The following is a 12,297-nucleotide window of genomic DNA, read 5'->3' as shown; positions in this document are numbered from 1 at the left end:
AGCGATTGGCTGGTGATGAAACCTTTGGGTTTGAAGCTGAGCAGTTGCTTTGCGCCCCGCAGTGCGGACCCCTCAGGGCTGACTGAGGGGTTCCAAGCTCGTGTTATCCAGGCCGAGGTTTATTGGTACAGTGCCTTGGAGATAAGGGCTTCGCCTCTGGAAAAAGCTCGAGATTCGGTGCTGATATTTGTGTTCTTAAAAAAAAAAAAAAAGAAATGACTGACAGGATGACGAGCAAACAAGATGCAAGTTCATAGTCCTTGGGTAAGCAGCCATATCTCCTCAGCTGTAAGACTCAAGAATTTTCTACTAAACAACCAGGCCTTCACTTAGGCTCACAGAGTCAGAGCCTGTGGTTTTACAACCAGTGCACGTCTCTAGCCCAATACCTGACTTGACTTGCCTTTTATTTGAGAGTTTTGTAAGCTTCCTGTTGCCCATTTATATGAGACAGCCTATTAGTATGTCCAGTCTCCTGAGGCCTTAATGAATCAGGATCTCATAATCCTAGTTGAGCCAGATACCACCCTTTAGAGCAGTATTTGTTAACTCAGTAGTTTAAACCTGCATAGTCACCATCTACCTGTCCAACCTTCTCACAGAGAATCAAGCAAAACAAAGTTTATTTCCTTTAAGCAAATCTCCCTTTTTTTCATTTCTACTCCCTACTTCGGTCTGGAAGCATTTCTAGGCAGACCACAGGAATGACTGAAAACCTACTTACCTGAAACGAGTGGGAAAAGATAAAGAGGTGGCTCTCTCCCACTGCCAGCATTTTAGAAATCTTGCTCCATTTGGCAAGGGACCTGGAGAAAAGGAAAGGAACCCCAGGTGCTCTTAGTTTTAATGGGTATTTTTGAGGGGAGTCGTCCTGGGGCTAAGTGAGCAGCTTCTGAAATTCTCTCGAGATCCCCACCCTGGGTTAGAATCAAAGAATGTTAAATACTCATAGGGCCTAGGAACTAGTTCTGGCACCGTCTTCTAAAAATGACACGATTGTTCATTGACTTGGTTCAACATGGCATCGGCTACTTACGGCAGAATTAGAACTAGAACCTAAATTTCCTGACTTACAGATCTTGGGTTCCTTCAATGTAACCTGGCCACTCAGCAATATAACTTGAGCCCTTAAGTAGGCAAACAAAAAGAATACTTCTTTAACTGAAATTACACTTTCTCCATTTAATTTCCAAGAGTCATTCCCTTACACAGTCTGTCTTGGAACATGGAGACCAGCAAGGCGTCTGTTTTCTCTGAAACAGCCCCATCCTGAACCCTTCCTCCTCATTCTTCCTGGCATGTTCTTGCTGTGCTGTTGTTCACTCCCTTCTTCCCCTCCTACCTCTACCTGAAATCCACCTAGGATTCTGCTTTTCCAGATTCATCACCAAGTACTTCTGTGCCAGCAAAACAGGCCTGCCTTTATTAAAGGTACCGATGGCTGAAAATTATTGTTAGCTATGTGCCAGGCATTGTTCGAAGCCTTCCTCGTAGAACAACTCAGTTACTCACACAACACCCCTATGAGAGACTGTTATTATCTCTCTGTATTATCTCTGTTAGGAAACTGATGCACAAGGAGTTTAACTTGCAGAGGTTCACATTGCTAAGTATGGGAACCAGGATTGAGCCCAGGTATTGAGACTCCAGACCCAGGCCCTTCTGCCTCTCCCAGTTGCTTTTGGGAGACTGCCCCCTTGCCAGATAGGTTCCGTTGGGTCTTCTGTTGTGTAGAGGTGCCTGATTTGCCAGCTCCGAAGGCTTCCACCTTCAGAATTGGGACTCTTTCCAATGGGAAACGTCGGATCCATTCTAACATAATTCCCAGACCTCGTCCCCATCTCGTTACAGTCAGTCTCCTGGCATGTCACCGGGGAACCATCTAGCTCTCATTTTGTCCCGTAGTTCAACGGTAGAGTGACACCCTCATAAACATACATCTGGGGAGGCTTACATAAAACCACTTTCTTCTCCCAAGCTTATATCCAACACAACCCCCTTTTCAGAGAAGGCCCTTATCTGCCACATCGAAACTTTATTCCCTATCTCCCAAGACAACCGTGATTTCTTTTGCCATATCTAGACCATGTCGTTAGCCATTCCTCGTTAAAGCTGGACTAGCTTTGTCCTAAATTAAAAGCACCTGACACCTGGCAGACCACATCATATCCCCTCCGCATTTCCTTTTCATGCTGTAATCTGCCAGTGAACCGAGAAGAGATCCCTCCCTCCCTCAGTGGGCTAGCTTCTATTAATGCTGTTTATTACCGGTGAAAATGTAAAGTGGATCCCTTAGGCTTGGCTCACTTGGAGAAAATGCCTCTGTGTGTGCTTTGAGTACTCCTGGTCCTATTTGTATCCAAAAGAAAACCTGAATGGACAGAGACTAATTCTGGAAGGATGCAAGGATCTGTTTACCCTGATCACCTTCAAGGAGAACTTAGAGGGGGGTGGAGAATAGGGGTAGGAAGAGCACTTTTCACTCAATACCTCTTTGTGACTTGAATTTTGAACTATGCAAAAAATTTTTTAAATGAAAGAAAGGAAAAAAACTTCAAATATCTGCTGAACTAAAAGCTGACACTATTGTGGAGGAAGGTGACTTTTTTTTTTAACTTTTTAATTATCTTGTGTCAGCTGCATTTGTCACGATAAACACCTTTAACTTTTTTTTTCCTTAACAGAATAAAGGTCACATAACACTCAGCACCTCCAGGGCTGTAACCAGCACCTGCAGTGTCCCTGGTTGATAAGGATTCCTGGTACTAGAAAGCGGGGAGCAGCTTCCCTTCCCAATGTAACATGGCCTCATGCACTGCAGAACAGGGCTTCCTATCATGCTCCCTGCTTCCGTGGAGCTCCCCACGTCTGTCTCCCCCTTTCTGCTCTCCTCCCCTGCTGTAGCAATTAAAGAAAAGGCAGAGACACCAGCAGGGTCTGCTTTTTTCTTCCTGTTTTTTTTTTTTTCTTTTTTTTCTCTGTTTCCTGTCCTCTATGTCCATCTTTGCCTGGGGTGTCTCCTTTAGGTGGTCAGCCCGGCTCATCATAGAGGCTGAGCGAAAACCCAGGATGACCTTGACTCAAATCAAAGACAGTTTTTAAACATAGGCCTTTCCAGATTTCCTGCAGCTCTGCTCCTGCTCTTTGCAGTTGCTCTTGCTGCTCATACTCTGCAGGACTTAAGACACAGACTCTGTCTTATTTCTATATACACCCTGCTCCTTCGTGCATAACTGTTTCTTTCTCTTTCCCAGGTTACATCGCACACAGGGTTGAAGCTCAATTAAGTCCCAAAATGTTATCTTCAAGCAGTTAACTGAACTTCCTCCATGTACCAGGTACTGTTATAGAAACTAGGGATGCTGTATGGACGGGGGTACTTGTTTTCATGGAGCTTACATTCTAATGGGGCAGAAGCTCACAAATAAGAAAATACCAAGTATTGATAAGTGTTATGATGACGGGAGCCTAATTTCTGTTGAGTGGTCAGGGAAGGCCTCACTAAGGAGGTGAGAGGTAGTGATTTCAAAGGGCACAAAGAAACTTTCAAAAGAAATAAATTTGTTCATTATCTTTATTGTGCTTATGATTTCACAGGTATAAATACATTTCAAAACTTACCAACTTGTACACTTTAAACAAGTTCAGATTATCGTGTATCAAGGTTAAAATTTGCATGAGTTTGCTTGTTTACTTACGTTCTGATGGAGTGTCCTGTGATGATTGTAGTGCTCTTAAAACATTTGTTCCTATTTCATTTTTTTTTCAGCACACATGTATTTTATCCTTTGATTTAAAAATAAATAAATAAATAAATAATGCTTGGTTCCCAATTCAAAGGGTGTAAAAGAGTATACAGTGAAAAACCTCTCACGTCCACCCTGCACCCCTCTTTGAAAGCAGTTAATGTAACCAGGTTCCCAAGTGTCCTTCCAAAGATATTCCAGATTTTATTAATAAGAAACACAGCACTGAGATGAGTTAGAGTATGCTTCTACTCTGTCAGCTCAAAGACTGCAGGATCAAGGACATGTTCAATATCAAACAAACAGACTGGTCTAGTCTCTTCGAAGCCATGCCATTAGGACACTCCCTCACCTAAAAACATGACCACCTCAAGTGTTTCCCTCACACTGCCTTCTCCCCTCTCATAGCTCTTAGTGCCTACACATATCTCCAGCTGGGTGTCTTTCCTACAGAACGTGTTTATGCCAACTGTTGCTAATGACGTACTCTTTCAAAGCAATTGCTTTTCCTCCACGGAATCTCTATGAGTTAAAGACTATGCTATTCAGTATTCAGTTATAAGTTAAGATTTGTTAGTGTATGGATCACACATCCCTAAGTAGACTCCCTGTGGCTTTACTGAAGATAAGAACCTTGACTTAGACTTTGTTTACCAAAGCACAATTAGAGATGCTCAAATAACAGCTGACTGAAGATTCGCTGTATTGAAACTAGCCCATCAAAATCCCCACCAACTGTAAATCAAATTCCATTGACTAGATTAGGAGAACTTGATGTGGAATGAGCTTCAACATGATTTAGCCAAAGTAACTCATTACAACTTAATGTACTTTTAATATAAATATAGGTTTCTATTTATTAGAGCTCCTTTAAAAGTAGGTCACACCTTCTTTGTCGATGGTCAAAAATAGATCTTGCCCCTGGCACTCTGATCTGGAATGCTGGCATGTTATGCAATAGCCCCTGACCAGCCAACCAGAAGTATCTCCATGCTGAAACTCCTTGGAACTTTACTTGGGCTCTTATCATTTCAGTGTGCAGTAGAATGATTCTTCTACGTGTGTTTTCTCCTTACTATGTGTAGGCACTAGGAAGGGAGTGGGCAGAGGCAGTACAGCAACAAGCCAAAGGCCTTGGCATCATCAGCTTTGGGATCCAGCCTGCACTTGGCCATTCCCCAGTATCTGATCCCAGCCAGGTTCTGAACCTCCTCTGCTATCAAAAATCGTGACTCTCTCCTCTGCTTCTCTCTAATCTGAAAGTCCTCCTTCCTTTTCTGATGGCCGTACTTGCCCTGGGACATGTCCCCTCGTTGTTTAAATCGAAACAATGGCAGGCGTTCCACTGGAGTTGAAGCCACTCTATGCCAACACAGTGACTACAGTCTTTTCTCAGGCCAAAACCCCTTAAAAAGGAAACCAGCCTTGAGCCAGTTTCTTTCCTCTAAGCTTTGAATCCCCTTCAAAATCTACCTGCTCTGTTTGCTCTCAAGAGACACTGGGTGGTTGTCATTTGCATTTTGTCCATCATTTGCAGTTATTGTCTGTGGCAAGGCCAGTCCGTTAGGTACCTTCTCTGCCATAGTGAAAGTAGAACTCCCTCTCACTTGAATCTTGAACATGAATTCAAAGACACTGAGAAGAGCTGTGACCAATCATTTCAGAAAAAAATGATTCTCAGGAGATGGTTCTACACACTCTCCAAGCCTCCTAGTTCATATCTTTTTAAAATTTGGCCCTTGAGACTTTCCGTGGTTCATGTGTGTTCCCCTCACATTCTTTCAAAAAATGCTTTTCTGAGTTCTAACCAGAGCATGTCCGTGTGGCTTACGACTGAAGATTAAGTTATCGTGCTTATCCTCCCCGTTAGACTTTGAACACTTTGAGGGCAGGTGTGCTGTCTTTGCACGCACCCTCAGCTCCTGCTGCTTTCCTTTCTGGCCACCAAGGCAGCCCCCTGCTGTGCAGGGAGCTCTGAGACTACAGCACCAAGAGGAGCTAAGAAACTTGTCCTTGAGAATCAGGCATCTCAGTACGATGACAGGATTGGCATTTATGAAATGACTGTGGCTAATGCAAAGCAGAATGTGATTAAGTATCAAATTAGGGGCTAAATAACAAAGATGCTATATAGTCCAGAAACGAAAAGATCAGAGTGGGTAGGGATTGCCTGGGGGAGTTTCTTGGAAAAGAGAACTTATCCTGAGCAGTGAGGACATGGATAAGCAGAGGTAGAGGCTCTGTAGGGAGTTAACAGGGCTGTTATCAGTTCCCCTAAGCCATGCTTTTGAGAAGTCATACTTTTTAAGGTTATGTGTTGACATAGCTGTTCAAAGGGGGATAAAAAGAAGAAGCATCAATGTAAAGCTAGCCTGAGAAAGGTAGGTAAACCAGCAAACTACATAACCAGCTTTGCTTAAAAAACTATGAGAGACAAGCGATACTTCATACTGCACTTAACAATTAACACAACTGATCAAGTAGGGGAAAATGGTTTCCATCTCCTGCAGCTTCAGGCTTGGAGATCAGAAAGCATTTTGTACGACATGACCACGTATAAGGGTGAAGTTGATGGCATTAGCCAGATCCATTAGACATAGTTTAAAACTATAAAAAAGAGAGAAAGGCAGAATTCTAGAAGCTAATATTTTCCAAGGCGCTCAAAAATGGGAAGATACGTAAAGTCCAGGAACTATGGGCAGGGCTACAGGGAAATTGTTGCTCAGCAAGGAGACACAGAGAGGGGAGGGAAGCCTGAAGGTCAGAAGGAAAAACTGCAAGGTTGGGAAAGAATTAAACTCAGCAGGTTATGTTCTACCACTAGGTTGCTGTGCCACTGGGCTGCTATCTTCACTATAAGTCTTCAATTTAGTCTTTTTATTTAAATAAATGATAACAGGGAAACAGATTTGCCTTAGCATAGTTAACTTTGTACTCATCTATTATATAAAATAAAACTTAGGAAAGAAAACTACTTAAAGGAACCCTTTAACCCTTCTTGCTCCTCAATCTCATTCAGAACAGTTGAAGAACTCTCATGTTCTGTTTGTTCGAATATTTAGTTGTAGATCTTACAGACACAGACCATGAGTGCAGTGCTCATGAACATGATCTACAGCTGAATTTGCCACTGAGGGGGAAACAGAAGAGAACCGTGAAGACAAGAAAGGCCTGTTCGGCGTTGGTGGCTAAGAGCGGAGGTCGGGTTTTAGTACCTGAGGAGGAAGTAGGATAGAAGAAGTTCTGGTGGGGGGCTGAGCAGCTTCCCTGTAGTATTGAAACTGTGGCACAGAGAACCAACAGCCTCGGGCCTATGAAAAAAATCTTTAGGAAAAGCAGGGTATCACAAAGAATCAAAAGAGTGGACATACCAAGCTGGTGAGACTTATAGCAGCCCAGGGCTAGGAATGAAAGTGGATCCCTCTGACTCTGGAAAAAGAAAACACTTCCCTGGCTGGGAAAAACCTGGGGTCACTCCAAAGGCTCAAGTTGGGGAAAGCTTGGCTCCCACATGAAATCGGGCAATCGTACATTTGTGGCACTATTTCGGGAGCATTGAGGCTGTTCTATAAACCACAATTGTGCAGAGGGTGAGCTGACCTTGACGATCACACTTCAGGTGGTAACTGGACTGTAGGTAGATCATTCTCCTAGGATCAGCTTGGAGGGTCAAGCAAATCAGAGAAGAACACTTCTCCCAAAGGCTACTTAGATGATGAGGAAGGTGTGCCTGTGACACACTAAAATATATATACGCCAGAACCGCTTTGTATAAAATCATATCTGCTTTTTAAAAATTGTGCTAAGTTACATATAACGTAAAATTTACCCCCTTAGTCATTTTTAAATGTACAATTCAATGACAATTAAGTACATTCACATTGCTGTGCTATCATGTAACCACTTTTTAAGAGTTTGTGAAGCGCTTCAGATTTTGTGATCCAACTGGTCACTCTTGAGAACATTGATTATGTCCATTTAGGAAACTGGGAAGTGCATATAAGGGGACATTTATAGTTAGCAGAGGGCTGGCTTTGAACCGCTAGGGTTCCTCTTGTTCATGGGGTCTGGAAGCATCTGTTATCAGGCCAGTGTTGAGGCGTGGGAGCATAACTGTGTGCAGCTTGGTATGTTACCTGAGAGGCGAGATTACGGGGGATTGAGAACATGGGTCTGGAGCCAGACTGGCTCTGACTCAAGGCTGTGTCACCAGCTATGAGACCTTGAGAAGCTGTTTAACCTCCCATGCCTACATTTTCTTTTTGTTTAAATGAAGGTAATTATTGCTTAAGCTTATTCGGTTACTATGAGCATTCATGGAGTAAATATATAAAAACCCTTAGAACAAGTGCCTGGTATGCCTGAAGTGGTATGAAAGAGTTGGATAGTGTTTTTAAGGGGGGAGGGGCAAGAAGAAGACCAGTGGAAGGTGGAACAAAGGTGACGTTTCTCCTGTTTAGGCTTGAGGGAGATGGAACCAAGTCAGTATGAGAGGGTGGAGTCAAAACAAAAGCAAAACGAGCCAGAGTAAGAAATGATTTCTATCTGTGATGGAGGAGCTGTTTGTGATGTAGGGCCTGAGCCAACTTGAGAGCCAGGTGTGGGTGTCCTGCTCCTACAACTGTGATTGGGCACACAGGGAGCTTTTCCCTGTGGATCCAAAGCTAGAGATGCACAGTCTAGAGAGGAGAGGTGTGGAAGAAGCTCTTGAGTGGGCATGGAGGACCTCCCATTAGATAAGCTGCTCAGGAGGGCCAGGAGAAGGTTGTTTTGGTAACCTCGAGAAGGCCAGGACGAACAGTTGAGCAACTTTGTGCAAGCCAGCTTGCACAAAGTTTTTTACTCTAATGCCCTTTGCCATGTTTGTGTTCCAAGCTTCAGACACATGGCTGGCACATTAAAGGGCATCCATTTAATTCACAGGGAGAGTAGGATATAAATGGCCCTTACGTGAATGAAAAGATGCTCAAAATTACTCATTATAAATAAGATAAAAAATAAAACTCCAATGAGATCTTTGTCGTAACAGAATGTCAAAACCCCCAAAGGTTGATAGTATACGCTGTTGGCAAGGCGGTGTACGAGCAGACACCATGATGCGTTGCTAGTGGGAATGTAAAATGGCACAGCCCCTTTGGAGAGGAGTTTGGCAAGGTGGAGCACCAGCCCTTCTGCATTCTGATGCACGTGCCAAACAGGTCTGGCCATCTTTTTGATAGTCACGAGTACTAACGTCGGACTAACTCAGAACTTTTAGTAACGCAAGTGGGTACAGAGAAACAGACCCGTTCCTGTAGGTCTTGCAGATTTTCTTCAGATTCGGTATGTAAATGCTCGAGGGAATGGGCAGATCAGAGCTGACATAGCAGGCCTGAGGCCATCATCCTTAGGAAAACCTGCTTGCAAAGCTGGCCCTTGGCTGATGTCTGGGAACCTGGATTTCAGGAAGGTTCCTACCATTCTCAGAAAGTGAGAGTGGCTCACACGGCCTAAACTATCAGTAGAAAAACAGAATTTGTGACGAAGACCTCCTTTATTCCTGGGAGTCTAGATTTTGATGAGTACTAGGCATGGGGGCCTATGTGACTGGCTCCCATTAAAAAAGTCCTGGCTATTGAGTCTGTAATGAGTTTTCACGGTAGACAACATCTCACACACATTGTCACAAGTCATTGTTGGGCAAACTAAATGTGTTCTGTGTGACTCCACTAGGAGAGGACTCTTGGAAGCTTGAGCCTGGTTTCTCCAGATTCCTCCTCATGCATTTTTCCCCTTGTTGATTTTGTTTTGTGTTCAGAGGAGCCTTGAAGGGTTCAAATTACCTTTATACTTGTGATTGACTACTTATGGTTTACCATTTGCTATTTCAAAAGCAAAACAAAACAAAACAAAACAAAACAAAAGTCCAAAACAGGACTTCAATCTTCACTTTGATACTTTAACTTTTCCATCAGAAAAGGGTTTCTAAGATTTCACCAAGAACCCTTCCCCCTTTTTTAAACTTAATTTATTCTATGGAGTGACAAAACATTTGTAAAGGTGTCTCTATCCAGAGATCTAGCATAAACAGGTCTCTTCGGGCAGCTGCTGCTGCTACTGCTGCTGAACACATGGAAAGACAATTATTCTTTCAATCTGTTAAAACAAATTCCGGTATGTTTTTTTAAAAACTAATTAAAATAAGCCTCTTCGGCTCATTCAAATGAAACTGCAGGAAAACTTTTCAAGTAGCTCTTATTGAGAAAAAGCTCATGGGAAAAAAAGAGAGAGAGCAAGCAAATGTAGTTGAGTCTGAGGGTAGAATGTGGAGAAACCTGCAGGTCAGATTACTGCCCCCCGACAGGAAAGGTCCCTGAGCCTCCTGAGCCATTCCAGATTGTGATTCTGTGTCAAGGATTCTCAAAGTTTCTGTGGCGTTCCAAACACCTTCACTTGGTGAGTGGAGGAATGGAAAATAACATGCACGTTCGAACTGTCTCGTTGAGAATCCTGTTGATTCCTTTAGAGGATAAGTGTATCCTTAGTGTCTGAGTTTTCACGCCATCATTTCTGTTGAATTACAAGAATTTGTGTTTATGTATTCGCCAAGCAAAAAAATGTTCTCACTTAAAATGAGCAGTTGAACCAATTTCCAAGACCTTTTTCTTCATTAAAAACAGCAGCAGAAAAGTAATATATACGTCCATGTCGTGTTGGCTTCCCAGGGCTCTGCTGTGACAAAATACCACATGATGGGTAGCTTAACAACAAAGGTTTATTCTCCCACCATTCTGCAGGTTAGAAGTCTGAGATCAAGGTGCTGGCAGGGTTGGGCCTTCGTGTGGACTGTGAGGAAGAATCTGTTCCATGCTTTTCTCCCGGCTTCTGGGGGTTGCTGGCAACCTTTGGTGTTTCTAAGCTCGTGGAAGCTTCACCCTTCTCTCTGCATTATCTTCACATGGCATCCTCTCAGTGTACAAAGTCTGTGTCCAGGTTTCCTCTCTTTATAAGGACACCAGCCATACTGGATTAGAGGCCCACCCTACTCCAGTGTGACCTCACCTTAACTAATTCTGCCTGCAACAACAACCCTGTTTCCAAAAAAGGTCACATGCTGAGGTCCTGGAGTTCCGAATTTGATATATGAATTTAGGCGGGGACACAGTTCAACCCATGACATATGTGAATACATTTATCTCAACAAATAACTGCATGACACTGTGTGAGAGAGCTACCCTCTCTGTACCTCAGATTCTTCGTTTTTCAGGAAGGGTGACTGAATGCTCTTACCCTCAAGATGGTGGATCTTCAGGAGACCAAGGACTGGCCTGTCCTTTCGAATAGGCTGAGAGGGAAGCAGGGCCAGTTTTACTTCTTCTGCCCAAATAAGCACTTGGTAGCAGGACGGTCCCCTTACCCCACCATCAGTGCTGGTGGTGAGAAGTCCTTTGTCTCACTCGCCTGCAATCCTTGCACGTAAGCTGTGCTTCATTACCAGCTCTGCAGCAGCTACCCACACGGTTCCATCCCCGCTGCCAGATGGCACAGCGCCCTCTTCTCTTCCTCCGCGTACCTGAGCAGCAGTTGCTGTTGTGGGTTCTCACACCTGGCTCCATGTACTTCCTCTGATTTAGTGGCACTCTGGCCAACTAATGCCTCCAGCCTCCCCATCCCAGGCCCTGTCTTATTTTCCCAGGACTAATAAGGGACAGAGCTGATGTTTTAGCCCTGGCCTCCATATCATCTCCAAACAACGGGTATTTAACTGCACACTAAACAGTTCCTCTTATCACATGTCCTATTAGATCTGAAACTCTCTAATAACCATATTGTCAAAGCTTACACAACGAATTCCTAATTCCTAGAATGGAATTCAATGCAATCCAACTTTTGGAGCAGTTGATTTGTATAGCCAGTGGACTAGCCATAAAAACAGTCAGGCAGTGATTGTGCTCACAAATGAATACTATCAAAATCTTACAATCTACTTAATAAAACTTAGTAGACTGCATACTCACAGACAAGCTTTCACGGTCATGAAAGCATGAGCTAAGAGAGACCTTTAAATGAAAAGACTAGATCCCTCCCTGGATGTGGGATATAAGGAGAGAACAGCAATTCAATGGGAGGATCAATGCGAAGGTTAATTTCATGTGTCAGTTTAGCTAGGTTGTGTTGCCCAGTTGTTTGGTCAAACACTAGTCTAGATGTTGCTGTAAAGGTATTTTGTAGGGGTACTTAACATTGACAGTTAGTTGATTTTAAGTAAAGAAGATTATTCTCAATTATGTCTCACCAAGTCTGTAGAAGCTGTTAAGATCAAAATCTGAGGTTTCCAAAAAAAGAAGCAATTTCGAGGGGGCGGGGAGAGGGAAGGAGGTGTGTGGGAGGGAGGGAGGAATGAGAAAGAGAGAGAGGAAGAGAGAGCATGAGAGAGAGAGAGAGAGAGAGAGAGAGAGAATATGAATCCTACTGGTTCTATTTCTCTGAAGAACCCTGACTGATAAGATCAGATTCATTCTTAACAGTGGCCAAGAGGACAGGATGATTTGTTTGAGATAAACTAATTGAG

At 43.4% G+C, this 12,297-nt stretch overlaps 1 long non-coding RNA gene across 7 annotated transcripts in view; it reads left to right on the top strand.

Moving 5' to 3' along the window:
- Window positions 1-12,297, top strand: part of LOC107196552 — a 79,736-nt gene continuing 67,439 nt past the window's right edge. For all 7 annotated transcript variants that reach the window (XR_003043764.1, XR_003043765.1, XR_003043766.1 and 4 more), the window contains exons 1-2: window positions 1-264; window positions 3,255-3,338. This is a non-coding gene — a long non-coding RNA (uncharacterized LOC107196552). The remainder of the gene's footprint in view (window positions 265-3,254; window positions 3,339-12,297) is intronic.

This window comes from Pteropus alecto, unplaced genomic scaffold (assembly GCF_000325575.1).
Source record: "Pteropus alecto unplaced genomic scaffold, ASM32557v1 scaffold59, whole genome shotgun sequence".
Taxonomy (NCBI): Eukaryota; Metazoa; Chordata; class Mammalia; order Chiroptera; family Pteropodidae; genus Pteropus; species Pteropus alecto.
Note: the sequence above shows the minus strand (reverse complement) of the source record. Positions and strands in the feature narration are given on the sequence as shown.